Genomic DNA, 14,915 nt, shown 5'->3' with positions numbered 1-14,915 from the left:
ACCTGCTGCCCTCACCAGCCTTGGCTGCTTGGGCTCTGCCCACAAACGCAGGTATTCGGTTGAGAATTGAATATTCAGGTGTTTATAAATGAAAAAATAAGGGTTTTTCATTAAAAATCACAGGGATTTTAATTTAAAAAACACCAAATCATGGAGTTGGCCGCTTCATTTGGGTGTCACCCTGTAGACTGTAGCATCTGCCTTGTTTCTCCTCCACTCCACAGTCTCAAATGAAAGTTAAGCTGAGAACAATTCCCAGGCCCAACCCTAAACTTGTTCTCCACTTCTGCATTTATAAAATGTTTGTGTCTTTAATCTGCTTCTTTCCCTGTGTGGTACCATGGTCCATCCCCTCCTGGTCCCTGTGCCAGGACCTCTGCAGGAGAAGCTGGTTCATACTTGGTGTGGCTTGCTCAGGTGTGAATCTCTCCCCTTTGTTCTTTGAAGGAACATTGTTTTTTTCTAAAAGCAAGGCTTAATGCAAGAGACACTTTTAATCCCTCTTAGTTTTGAGGGCTATTGAACTTACCCGCTGTAATTCAAATGTGAATTTAACGTTTGAAAGAATAGGAGCTTTTTTTTTTTTTTTGGCTGTTGTTGGAATGTGGGTGCTATGAGGTCTTTCCCGCTTTATTTTAGGGATGGAGATATTGTTTGTTTGTTTGTTTTAATACAGAGTTGATCACTTGAGCTGCAAGTGACATTTGTTGACCTCAGGCCAGACATTCAGAAGCACCACACTGACTGTATCTTGCATCTTTGGGAAGAACCACTGCCTTTCCACCTCCTCTGAGAACAATAAAAATTGAGCCTTTTTCATTTTCCCTCATAGGGGAAAAAAACCCTTTAAAAATCTGTGTGGGGAGACACGTCTGCAAACCTGGTTTACAGCCCCTTTTCAGTCTCATCTGAAGTTTTTTTTTTGAATGAGGTGCAAAAAAAATGGCTGAGAGCAGGGGGAAGGGAGGAAAACTCAGTTCTGTGCACACACACACACACAAGATGGAGACACTGGTCAGCAACATAAACAAAAGGTGGGTGGTAACCCCCGAGCTTTTTTTTTTTGACAGCCAGTGGTGGCAGTGATGAATTTGTGAAGTTATCTAATTTTCCACTGTTTTAATTAGAGGCCTGGGCTATGAGACCTAACAGCTGGGTTCTTTGTACTGCTTTCTGTTGCCTGACAGAGAAAAATTTCTGCTGTATCTTCAGCCAAGCTTTCAGTCTGACCTGAGCAAATGAAACTTCTGGGACTCATAAACTGTGGTTTCTGGGCAGATTGCTTTTTGAACTGCTCCTTAGCCCTCCTAACATGCAAAGAACACAAAGGCTCACAGAGTGAACTCCCTTTGTACTCCCAAGCTAATGGGGATGCTCATTAAAGAGGTAGGAGGGGAACAGGAGGGGAGGGAGGGACTCTCCCTGGCATATTAGAGAACTTATCAAGTGTAAAGTTTCTCCTGATCGGCCACAGCAGAGTTGGGGCCAGTTGGGAAGTTGTAAACCTCAAGCCCTTGGAAGACAATGGCTTTGGTTGCAAAGCACGACCAGTTGAGCAACTTAATTTATGACTCGGCTCCTGCCAAGTGATTTTTAAAGCTTTACATTAGACTGGATGTGCATCACAGTTCATCACCCCTCTGCTTCTTGAGGCATGCACTATAACCACTTGCTTTCACTGTAATCCAGGGGGGAAAAAATGTCAGAGGAATTTTTAGACCTGAATTCAGCTCAGTCTAAAGTCTTTGCTTAAATCCCAGTGGAGTCAAGGGAATTAAGCAAGGCTTTGACTTAAAGCACATACTTAATTGCTTTGCTGAATCAGAGCCCATATTCTGATTTTCTTCCTCAGGAGCTCTTCAGAGTCAGAAATGTGTTTTCATCCTCCAAAGGCCATTGCCCCCTCTTTCCCCACCTGCTCAGCTGTGGCAGATTTCCTCAGGGCTGTTTTGCTGCAGGAGTCAAAGGGACTCGGTGATGACAAGGCCACTCAAGCCAATGCAATTTCAATAAACCAGAAGGTCATTTGATTTGCAAGGAACTCACTGAAAATAGTTTTTTCCATGAAGGCAGCTGAGTAATGACCCATCACTCAAGCAGTTGTGAAAGGAGAGCCCTTTTCAACTCGAGGGTGAGGAATGGTGCCTTTAATTGCCACGATCACAGGCCTGGCTTGGACAAAAATTTCAGGCATGTCCAAGTGCTGGAGCAGATGGATTGTGCAGCACAGGGAGGGGTCTCAGGCTTTCCATCCTCCACACCAGGGCTAGGACCATGGGCTGCAGCCCCACCAGCTCCAGGAGCAAGGGAAGGGGACTGAGGGGGCAGCTCTTGTCAGATCCATGGCCAGAGAGCAGCAAGGCAACCACCCAAATAAACCTGGGAGCTGGGAGAGATTTTCCTCCTTGGAAGGAGTGTCTGGACCTCATCCACCCATTCTCCTTCGCCCTTGAGACAGGTAACAAAGAATGACAGTGAACTTGGTCAGAGAGTATGGATGAGCACGGTTTTGGCCAGAAACACCACTTCAAAATTCTTACCAAACCCAACTCCTTCCAATAAAAACCTTTGTTCCCTTCTGATGGGAAGTGGGTAGGAACATGGTCAGGCTCCTGTGTGGTGCCTTCCCTGTGGTTTGCTCCATAACTTTGGATCTGGTTTTATTAGATGAATCCATCACTACAAAAGGGAATTCAGGGCCTGCAATGTGTGAGGAGTAAGAAGGGAGACCACGATGCTCCTCTGTTGGAGAGAATCTCCATCTCCATCTGTCTCCATCTCCATCTCCATCTCCATCTCCATCTCCATCTCCATCTCCATCTCCATCTCCATCTCCATCTCCATCATCTCCATCTCCATCTCCATCTCCATCTCCTCTCCCTGATGGGCAGTGACAACTCCTTGCACACATTGACTGCTGCTTTCCTTTATATGTAAAAAGAGAGGATGGGAGAAATCCTCTTGTGACATTCCCTATTTGTCTTTTGGTGGGTTTTCCCATGAAAAAGTGGAAATTTCATCCCCATCCAGTTCAGAAAGGTCACAACTCCCTCTTTTATGAACCCTGGCTCTGCTGGGAAAAAGTTCTTGTATTTTGTGCTCATGACTCTGGATTTGTCCCTCGTTTGTTGGGTGTGCCCACGTGAAGGTTTTGGGGGAAAAGCAGGAATTGTGCCTCTCCTGAGGCTAATTAATGGGACAGTGCTGAGTGCATTTTAATGGAGGCCACTCTGTCGCCCCATGTGGAAACATCTGTGCTTTTCTCTGGGATGAAGTGACGGCTGACATGAAGCAGTTTGCAAGTCCCAGGTGCCGAAAGTCCAGCTAAGATGGGATTTAAGCCAAATTCAGGTTGCATTCCAGGCTGTGATGAAAGGGAATTTTGAAACGTTTGACTTCCCTGCAGAGCAGAAATTCCGTTTCCCAATCAGCTCTAAATAATCATATAAAGATGGATTCTAAATTGGGATTGTTTTAATGTGTCATCTTGGTTTTAATTGCTTCGAGTTCTGAGTAAATGTTATCAGACCATCAGAGCCTGAGGATGGAGCAAGAGCCGGGTGGTGATTCAGATGGAATTGCCTGTTGCCAAAGAGGAAGTGCTGGGATTGGGATGACTCCTGCTCCAGCAAAAGACAAGACAGTGAACTCTCTGTTTACAGTGGGCCACCGAAAGAATGGGATAATTGCAATTATCCCAGCGAGGCAGCGTTTTAATGACTGCTCCATTTTAAAAGTACATATGTAAATCTGCGAGGAGGTGGAGAGGTGCCAATTTGTCCTGGCTGAGCTGGGGACCTTTTATCTCCTTCAAAGAGCTGGCAGCTCGGCCGTGGCAGCGGAGTCCAGCGTCGGGGCAGGCTGTGCTTGCTCAGCCCGTGAGTCACAGCACCAGCGTGCACAGACCACACCAGGACTCAGCTCAGACACCCGTGGAGCAGCCAAGAGATGGATATAGCTGGTTTTCCTTCTAATAATTTGTACCATAAGCAGAGTTCGGCTGTAGGAGTTTGCTCTGGGGAGATGCTGAACTGTGGGTGCTTCTCGGTGAATTCTTCTTTTCCCCCCTCATTTTTTACCTGCCTCCCCATTTCAGTGGTTTCCCCCTCCAGGGTAGGTGGGATCCATCTTCCCTGGGTTGAAGTGATCCCAACTCTGTGCTTGAAAGAATCTCTGTATTTGGAAAGGAAAACTTCACTTATACTTTTTTATAATTCCTCCCTCTCAGAAGCTCCTGATGCTGAATTTCTGAAGAGGCCCAAGGAATCAAGAGCCAGCACTTGCTGGGTTGGAATTTTTGCACCCTTTAAGGACATTTGAGGGGAATATTCTTTGTCTAACATGTGGTCAGAGGTATCCAAAGGATCAACAACATGTTGAGAAACCAAGATTCTTGAAGGGATAAGACCTTCCCATGCAAATTCTGGCCAAATTCTGTGCTGTGAGTAAGCAAACAGGAGCTGTGCTCTTAATGCTGAATTTATTGGTCTTTGTGTTTCAAGGTCTCCAGTAATTACCATCATGTGACTGGGGTTCATGGACTTGGGAATGTTACACGTCCCACTATCTGCTGTGGGAGTGCTCAGATGCACAACCCAAAAACGCGCAGAAACCACAGATTTATGAGATCAGCCTTTTTAAGTGTGCCCCTGTCCAAGAAATAGGAGTTTCTAAATCACTCCCTCCCTCTCTCCCTTCTTCCCCAAGAATTGCATTGGCTTTGCTGGAGCAGGCACTGCTCCATGATATTAATTGCTGGATTTAATAAAATGTATTTGGAGAGGGTTGGAGATTTGCCATGTCAACTTTCTAACTCCTCCTCTCTTCTCCATTTGTGGAGGGGAGGAAGGAGCGGCCACCTCTGGATGTTTGCCAGGCCAAGGGGATGGATCAACATGTTGGAGAGCATGGAAGCTCCCCCTGAAATATCCTAAAACCACCTCAAATCTCTGCCTGATCTGGGGTTCACTCGTTTCACCCATGGTTAGCATCCCCCTCCCACCCTCAAATTTCCCCTCTGGTTTCTGAGGGCCCAAAAGTGACCATGGTGTGGTCGGATGGGTCCCAAGGAGCAGATCTTCATGGAAATCGGGCACAGGTCCTCCAAATTTAACACTGTGAGGAAAATTTCTAGGAAAAATAAAGCCCATCCAAGTATTAGTCACAAAGAGACTTCCTAATCAATCCTGTTAGTGACGGATTTGCTGTGAGGCAAAATTCCATTTTTTTTCATTCCCTGAACCAATAAACCCATCCATTATTTGCAAAATCTGCTTAGGAGGGTTCATCATCTGCTTTATTTTCAAAACAAGGTTTCCAAATGCACAGTTTGGCTGTGAAGATGAAATAAAAGATTAAAAAAAAAATTACCATGGAGTGTCCTGGTACCTCTACTCAAAGCACAAATTGTCTGCCACAAGATTTATTGGAAATGCTGACTGACCCCCCTACCTGTGGGTGCAGAGGGGTCTGTCCTGCTGGCAGTTTTTGGTTTAGGGTGCTGATATTTAACAGAGGGTTTAAATGCTGGGGGCCATTTGTGTTCATTAGGGTGATTAAGCATCTGCCTGAGAGGACACATGGTCAAAGTTAAATCTGACTCTTGGTGTTTTGGTACGTGGAGGTTTGGGGGTGATGCTTGTGTTGATGATGTGTTCAGCTACTCTCTGTCCTCCCCTGACTCATATTATTAATCTGAGGTCCTTTCCCAGCCCTCACTGATTCATTCCTTTGCTGTTTCTTCCTCGAGCTTGACCTGTGGAAAATAAAACCCCAAACTTGGATTTTTCCTCCATTAACTCCTGCAGAGGCTCATCTTTCAGGGAAGATTTGAGTTTCTCCATAACCTTGGGATGATTTGCAGCAACAGACAGCAAAACCAGGAATTATTTGGTAACCTCATGTCAAAATGCTGTGGATACAACAGTGTGGATTAATCTCCATCACTGCAGCCCTGCCTTTTCCCTCCTCTTGCCACATTATTTCCATCCCTTCCCTTCCGCTGGCCCTGGGACTTGTCTGACCTGGCTGAGCCAGGAACTGCTGCGACAGCTTTGTAAGGCTCGTTTTTATGCTGATTAAATTAATTAGGGAGTCAATTAATCAATTAATTAGGGAGTTGGGTGAGTTGTTTTGGGGGGTGAGTGAAAAGGAGCTGCATCCTCACACCCTCTGTCATTGCTGGGCTTCAGGTGTTGAACTAAAAACCTCCAGACGGCTTTGCAGTGAGTCTTGTTGCTCCTGGATGGTTGTTCCATTTTAAAAAATGTCCAATGGATTGGGGTTTTCCACCTCTGGTGACCCAACAGGGCAGGGCCAGGAGTGACCCTGGGCTTTGGCAGAGGTGGGAGGGAGCAGGGTGGCTCCTGGTTTTAGTGCTAGAGTAGATTCATCCAACTTTTCCTGCTAGAGAAGCTTGCAGAACACTGCACTTTGCACTAAATTGATGTATTTGCTGATAACTGAGTGCTTCAAAAGCTGAGTGAATCCTGGCTAACTGCCTGTTTGCCCTTTTATTGTGTTTTTTTTTAATTATTGTTGTTGTTTTGCTTAAATTTAGACTTTTAATTTTACAAAACTCCTTTCCGAAATTGCCAAACCTCTATAAAGTTCAATATTCTGTTCCATTCAACTTACAGTTCCAAAATTCCTATTCCACCTGCCAGTGTGAGATCAATTCCATTCTTTTGGAGCCTTTCAATTCTCCATAATTTTATCCCTGCTGAAGTTCTGTGCCCGAATGCATCACACTGATTTAAACACAGGAATATTTCTGCCGTGCACCTTCAGCAGAGGAACTTCCACTGCTCCTGAGAAGAAACCCAGGACTAATTCCCTCCCTGTCCTTAGCCAAGACACATTTTCTGCCTATAGGACACCTGTCAAAGAAGAACAGACTTTTTAATAAAATAAACAAAAATCATTTGGTGAGAAAACTCAGGGAAGAGAAAGAACCAGCCAAGTCCCGGATATCCTGGACAGCAGTTTTCATGCTTCCTTCAGCTGTCTTGAAGAAAAATGTCATCTCTTTCTGGCCAATTCCCATTTTATTTTCAGCCTAAGGAATAGCTGGAGAGCATAGATGAAATTTTCTTTCTTGCCTAATGTAATCAAAGGCTTAGTGGACAAGGTAAATGATGGCACGAGCTATAATTAAATGTTCCAAGGCTTGAGGTGTCTGTCTGATCTGAATGTCAAAAGTGGGGTGAGAAATGAGCTGGAACGTGGGCAAACAGACCTGCATGGAGATGTTCCTTCTCTCCAGGAGGGACCAGGAAGAAAAGGTCACATTCCAACAGCCCCAAAACGTGGTGATGTTGGAGCTGGGCTTCCAGGGAGGCTTAGGAAGAACTTTGGGCTCTGCTGGGGCAGCTCAGGGGGACGAGCTGAGCTCAGCTTGGTGGGGAGGGCACCAAGCAGAGCTGGGGATCAGCCCATGACCTGGGCTGGGATCCTGGCTCAGGGAAGTCCTTGATGGCCCAGGCAGAGTTTTGGCCTCATTCCTTTGTTCCTGCTCATGTACCCGTAAATCAGCTTTATAAAAAAGACCCTGTGAACGTGCCCTGGATCTAAACCTCAGCCAACCTCTCTAATTACCTCTGGTACTGAGCATGGGCATTCAAAATCTCATTTACAGCCTGTTCCTAGGCCCCTGTGCCTCAAAGTCCAGCAGCAAATGAGGCAGAAGATGGATGCAGGCAGGATTAATCTGGTGTTTGTTGGGCACACTCCACCCCTCTTTAGTTCCTTCTTGGTTTTTTCTTTCTGCCTCGGCCTCAGCGTGCCTCTTTCCCTGCCTGAATCTCTGCATTTCCCTGCCTGCTGCTCTCTGAATAACTCTGTCCCCTAAAACTGCATCTCAAAAAATAAAAACATCCCAGATTCCATGTTCCTAATTCAGAAGCTCAGCTCAAATCAGGCAAAGAAATTGAAACAAAGACCAGAGCAGCTTAGACAAAACTGAATTGCTGCTTATTTTAATTCACCGCAATTTTCCTGCAAGCGGCTCTGGAAGTTTTATTTGTGAAATTTTCAAGTGTGAAATTACCATAATGCAGGGAGGCAGAGGCCAGCACTGGAAACTGTTTACCCACAAGTTAAGAAAATGTTTTTGCAGTTGGCTGATGTTCAGTCCCATGAATAATATTTTGCAGAGGAGTTTGCTCCCTGATTAGCACAGAATGCTCTGTGCATGTCGAGGAGCAGCTTTCTGGTGGTTCTGCAGGTTTTTGAAATCCCTCCTGTTCCTCGAAATATCTGGATTTGTCTTGGAACCCAAGCAGTGCAGAGGAGGTTGGATGGGCAGAGGAAAAGTTGGTTTATCCTGATTCCAAGCAGGGTTATCGCTGAATCAACTCTCTCATTTCTCAGAAAAAATTAAAAAATATTAATTACACACTCGTGGTTGGGTGGAGCCACTGCTGCACTCTGGCTCTTCTTGAGCTTGAAACCCTTTAGTGCTCAGCCTTTCCCCCCTCTCAGAAAGATTTTTGCTACTTGAGCCTAATCCTGCTTTTATCTTGGGAGAAATCAGCAATCCATCCCTCAGTTCAGTGGCTTCTCCAGTGATTTCTCAGGATTCAAAATTGGGTGGGAATTTCCCATCCTATTTTTCTCACCGTTGGAGAAAGGCTTTCGGCAGAAATTTTAGGATTTTTTTTTTTTTTTTTTTTTTTTTGCTGTTCTTCAAACATTCAGAAATGGCTCCTGCTCATCCAAGAGCCTCCAGGCCACCCATGAAGGTCAGCCAGGGCAAATGCAGGTTTAGGGCCATGGTCACATGAAGATTTCATGGAATCACAGGATCATGCAAAGGTTTGGGTTGGAAGGGACCTTCAATCCCATCCCCTTCCACCCCCTGCCACGGTTTATATCCGTGTGAAATCCAAGTCAAGCTGGAGCAATGCATCCATCAGGCTCCTATTTCTTGTCCTTTTTTTATCCATTGCTCTTGAAAGATAAAACATTTCACTCTCTCACAAGCAGGGAGCCTGCTCAGAAGATAGCTCAATTTTATATCCTTCTTGGATTAAAATATTTACTTTTTCTACTCAGAGATAACAACTTCCTGCACTATTTTACACTTCTCCCCTTTTTCCTCTATATTCTTCCCATCACCCAGTTTACCTTTTAGCTGAGAAATTGATTCTGATGCAATTATTAATCCCTGGGTCTGAATGGAGCTGGTGATAACACAACTGAGGGAATTGTACATTGGATTTTTGTGATATTCTCATTGATGTCTCATGCTGAGAGAGATTTCAAGCTTTCTGAGCATCTTCAGCATTATTTGCAGTGACAGAGGCATTTAATTCATAGTTTAAGAGAATGGAGGAATTTTTTGGAGTGTGGTCAGGTAAGAACAGTGAGAAATCAGCAGATCCAACATTTTCCTTGAGTCCAAAGCCAATAAAACAGTTGTCACTAAAATTCCCTTTAGTTCTATAACTTCATTTCCCTTTCCAGAGGGAAAGGAATCTCTGGAAAAATGGAATGAGTGAGGAACTTGGGAAAAAAGGCATCAGAAGGCACATGGGGGTGTGTTTAATTCTTCAGCTCTTCATTCGGACAAAAAAAAAAAAAATTCTAATAATTTTGACCAGATTTCTTTGAATTTCACTCTGATCAACCCAAAAAGAAGATTATCAATAAGCTTATTGATCTGTTTCTGATTTTTCTGTTTTTCCAGCGTCATACAAAGCATGCCTTGGGAAAATCCTTGCAGGAACTTTGGCCAGGGTGCCCTCAGCTGTGCCCTGTGCTTCCTGCAGCCCCGTGGGGAACCCAGGCTCCTGAACAATGGGCTTCAGCTCCCAGCCTGTGTACAAATCCCGTGTCCAAACACAACATCAGCTGCACTTTCTCAGCCCCAATTGTTTGGAGCTGCCTGAAAACTTCCTATGGAGCAAAAGGACTCAAATGCCCAGAGTGGTTTCCCTCCCCCTCACCTGCTTTGGGTCTACAAAACAACTCCATCAGTACAATTTGGGGAAAAAAATCTCTACAATGGGGGCACCTTGTTATTTCCTGATGGATTTGCACCTCGTGCTGGCTCTGGGGATCAAACCTTTTTGAGTTTATTAAGATGGTTGGTTGGGCTGGGCAGCGAAAGGTTGGGGGTGAGAGAAAGGCCTGAACGGGCACTGAAGGATGGCAGAGAGGCAGGAGGGAGGAGATGGGAGTGAAAGCAAAGGAAGCAGAGCAGGGAGGCAGCAGCAGCTGGGAATGTGCTGCTGAGCCTGCCCGTGCCATCCATGGGCTGGGACCACCCTCTGGATGTGTCCCTCTTCCCTGATCCTGGTCACCTCACTCCTACAGAAAGCCTGAGCTCTGGATTTACCTCGTGCTTGTGGGAACTCAAAATGTCCCTCAGACATTTTTGGATGTTTCGGGTCGGAAGCATTTGAGACCCTGGCAGGCAGCTGCAACAGCTGGGATTTTGGGTTTGAGCCATGGGATGAGTTACCAACCTTGCAGGAAGAACAAGAAGTCACAGAAGTTTAGATATTAGAGTAGAAGTAGTCACAAAGTAGAGGGAAGAATTTTTGAGTGCTGTACAGGGGGGTTTTGGTTTTGTACATGGGGGTCAGAGGATTTAAGATGGATTTGGGATCTGGGCCTGCCCTGTCCTCCCTCTTTCTTCTTCCTCACCTCCATGTTCTTGGTGATGTTGGCACTCACAGGTTGGTTTAGAGTAGAAAATCACAATTTAATATAGGTAATAGGTATTGGGAAAAACTGTAACCATGTAACACGTAATGTACCATATAAAAGATAGAAAAGCAGCATTTAATATAGGTAATAGGCATTGGGGAAAACTGTAAACATGTAACACGTAATGTCCCATATAAAAGATAGAAAAGCACCATTTAATATAGGTAATAGGCATTGGGGAAAGCTGTAACCATGTAACACGTAATGTACCATATAAAAGATAGAAAATCACCATTTAATATAGGTAATAGGCATTGGGATAAACTGTAACCATGTCACACGTAATGTCCCATATCAAAGACAGCAGCAGCCCTGGGTGGGAGAGAAGAAGCAGTCAGGGTCAGAGAGGATGTCAGGGTGTGTGTGTGCCTCTGCCTGAGCTGTGAGCAAACCACAGCAGCCCCAGGAGAAAATCTTTTAGATAACTTGCAATAAACTGCCTTGAGACTGAACAAGAGACTGCTGAGCCTTTCTCTGGAAGCACGGGTTGGAGGAGAGACTTTTCCACCACACGAAGCCACCCCTGACCTAGGGTGGTCTTCGACACCTGCTCTTTGCTCCAGCCCTGCTCCAGCACCTCTCCCCAGCAGGGCTTTCCAGAGGGAATCTGCTCTTCCCAATTTCCAGAGGTGCAGGGAGTGAGTGGGGAAAAGGAGGATGAGGAACAGAGCACCACAGAGCCATTCCCTGGGAAACACCCACCTCCTTCCCCAGGAAAGGCAGCTCTTAACTGGGGCTCTTCTAAATTAATTAGGGGCTGAGTTTCTTCATGAGGACAAATATGATTTCAGGGAAATGTAGAAGTCTAAAGAAACACTCTGGTCTGAGCAGAGTGGGGATGCTCAAGGTCTGCTCCAGTCATGTCTGTGGAATTAAATTGGAAGATGGGATCTCTGGGTGGTCACTAAAGCTAAAGCAGATAAATGGCTAAAAGAGAGAATTTGCCTCACTAATTACCAGATCTGCATCAGTTACTGCAGTTCTGTGACTGATCAGACAGAAGTGGCTCTGTCCTGCACAAACCTTCCTTCTCTGGGGCTGCTCCTTCTCTGAAGCATCCTCAGCTTGTCCCTGCCCATCCTGTGCTGAATCCAGGCACTGGTTTCATTTTTGTTTTCCCTCATGTTGTGAAGGAGCTGCACAGCTCCTGATTTCTGATTTTTCCTGACTTATTTCTGATTTTTTGATGGCATTTGACCAACTGGCTGAATGGTTCCTCAAGCAGAAGCAGGCAGAGGTGCTGATATATTTGTACTTTGAACAAGTGTGGGCAAGGCTGTTTTCTCAAGGCTGGACCTCTCTGACAAACTCTTGTGGGTTTGGTCCATGTTTATAATACACAAATACATTGAAAAGAAACAAGAAAAGATAAAAAAAAAATACCCTCCAGTCGTCTGTGAAATTGAAAGCAGAAGGCTGGGGCTGTCTATGAAAAACTGGAAGAAGTTTTCCTCTGGAAATCCTGGGCAGAGGCACAAAGTGATGCCATCTGCCAGCCCCGACTTTTCCAGGAGCAGCCGACCTGCAGCTCCTGCTTCCCATGGCAGCTCCCAGCTGCCGTGGCACGGAGCCAGCAGGAGCTGCTGGGTCAGGCCCCTGGGTCACTCCAGGATCTGTCTGCAAGCTCAGCCTGGCCTAATCCTGCCTGGAGCTCTGGGAACTGCTGCCATCCCTCCGCGCTCCCATCTTCCCATGTTTTTCCAAAATGGGAGCGAAGTCTTGGCCAAACGAAGTTTTCCCTGTGGTCTGCAGCACTGGGCAGGTTGAGTAACTTCTGTTCCTGGATTCCCACCTCTCTATTGAGCCCTTAACACAGAGGGATGAAGATTCACCTGCTGGGAGTCCCTGGGGATCCTGTCCCACCTGGATCCGACCCTTCTCCCGCTGAACGCTTTGAGCCAGGACCTTTCCTGAAGAAACCTGGGATTATCAAACTCTGGATTAGCAGGCAATTTCCTGAGTTTCTCAACATCATAAATGAGGTCAAAAAGGTCTTTTTGAATGGAACCCATTAATCTCCTTGTTGTTAGCAAGGAAATGTTGAAAAGTGCAGGTGTTAACAGTCGCTGTGTTATTTTTGGGAGAATGTGAACTGAAACACTCAGAGGAAGCGTAGTATTCCCCTGCCAGCATCCTGGAGTATTATTTTAGGCAGCAGAACTGAGGGTTATGTGCAGGATTATGCTTTCATCACACCTTTAGGGCTCGAGCACTTTGTGTGCAGGAATTTTGCCTGGAGCGTTTCTTTGCTCTGTCTCCTCTGTTTTGGAAAAACGAAAATAATCCCCATGGTGGCCGTCAAGCAGCAGCATCGTGGTGCAACTCCTGGGTAAAAGCAGGACAGAACTGAGTCCCTGCATCACAGAAGGGACCTTCTGGGACCTTTCTTCCTTCAGAGACCATTTCAGCTTTCTCCAAAATGCAGCAAGGTGTGGGCATCTGTTCTCTTTGAAAAGGCTTTTTCTGAAGAAGCCTTTTTACAAATACACAGCTGGAAATGAGCCCAGGTAGGAGCTTTGGGGTCTGGATCCAATATCCAGCCTGTTTGCTGATTTAGGAGCAGATTCTGCAAGGGGGGCAATAAACGAATGGGAAAGGATCCGTCACGTGTGGAGGTGAAGTGATGGGATGAGAGTCCTGGAGAAAATCAGAATTAGGGAGAGTTTTAACCAGCAGCTTTCTGCTGCCTCCTGCTCCGCATTCTTCTCCTAATTGAATTCCCAAGCCTTGTAGCTAAAGTAAGATCCATACCCTTATAGCAACAAGACAAGCTTGTGTTTCAGGCACACATCTAAATATGTTCACCACTTGAAAGGTTTCCAAAACATGGCAAGTTCTCTGTGTGCAGTAGACGGAGCTGTAATGTGTTCTGGTGGCAAAGAAAATGAGAAAATCAGAAAAAAAGATTCAAATTAACAGCAATGACTAATAAATGAAATAATGTGACTGAAGCCCGTTTTTTGCAGGTATTGCTGGCTTGCTGGAGTGTGGATGTGGAATTGCTTGTTCTTGCAAAGAATGACCTTATGTGGATGGCCAGACAGAGTTAACAAAGCCACATCACAGGGGAAATGTCAGCACTGGTGGCTCACTGAATGTGCTGGCTGCAGAAACTTTCCCCTGTGACATTGGGTGGTTATAAAAAGCAGCATCTCCACAGAGATTCAGAGGGAAACCATCCAGGATCCCTGAAGAAATTAATGACCCTCGAAGATGAAGGGCTTGATGTTATTTTCTGATATAAAAATGCTGAGTGGAGGAGCAGGGTCACCCCAAAGCCTCCTATTTGTTTGATTTGATTTCTCCTCCTTTGAAAAGAGTGATTGCTGGATCTCTCCAGCCAATGGAACTGATGAGGAAAAGCCACCTGGATCCTGAGGTTTTCCCATCAGCTAATTAAAATCCAGAATAATCAATGAGGAAACTCACTGAACACAGAAAAAATTCCCTTCCCATCGCCACCAACCTGTCCTGCACTAATGCTCTGGCAGACCAACTAATTTTCCTCAGAATATCTGGAATTTGAGATGGGTTACTCATAGCCAGGCACTTTTCCAAGCAGTTCTTTATCAGCTATGAGGGGTTTTTTGGGGTTTGTGGAGTTCTGACTAGCAAAGGAGGCAGAGCTTTTAAATCCTGCAGAAACATTCTTGGCTGAGCAGAGTGGGGATGCTCAAGGTCTTCTGCAGTTGTGACTTTAAACTGGGAGATGGGATCTCTAAAGCTGCAGATAAATGCCTAAAAGACAATTTGCCTCACTAATTAGCAGTTACTATAATTCTGTGATGAATCAGGTGTGTAAGAGGACTCCCTTGGTTTTAGTGCTGACATAGAAATCCCAGAAAAAAGATAGATTTTTGATAATGTGTTTATCAATCAGGAGAAAAGACCTAGGGAACTCCCCAGAATATAATGAAAGCAACTGTTCAACACAAGCCAAATCAAAGGTTTTCCTCTGAGAGGAGGTTAGAAACGACTCCAGATTTTCAACCCTATAATTCCTCAGTGTTTAAAATGTTGTTTCTGATATTTAGGTTGAGCAGGATGATAGGAAAGGATCCCAGCCCACCAGCACTGTCCTGCTCCTGATAGGGAGCCACTGATTGCTGCCCACAATCCAAGGCAAAGGGAGGAGAATTTCCCAGGAACCAAAGCCATAAATACTCTCTTTCACCTTAAATGGGATTAATAAAGATACTCCC

This window comes from Lonchura striata, chromosome 13, assembly GCF_046129695.1.
Source record: "Lonchura striata isolate bLonStr1 chromosome 13, bLonStr1.mat, whole genome shotgun sequence".
NCBI lineage: Eukaryota > Metazoa > Chordata > Aves > Passeriformes > Estrildidae > Lonchura > Lonchura striata.
This window is presented reverse-complemented; position numbering follows the sequence as displayed.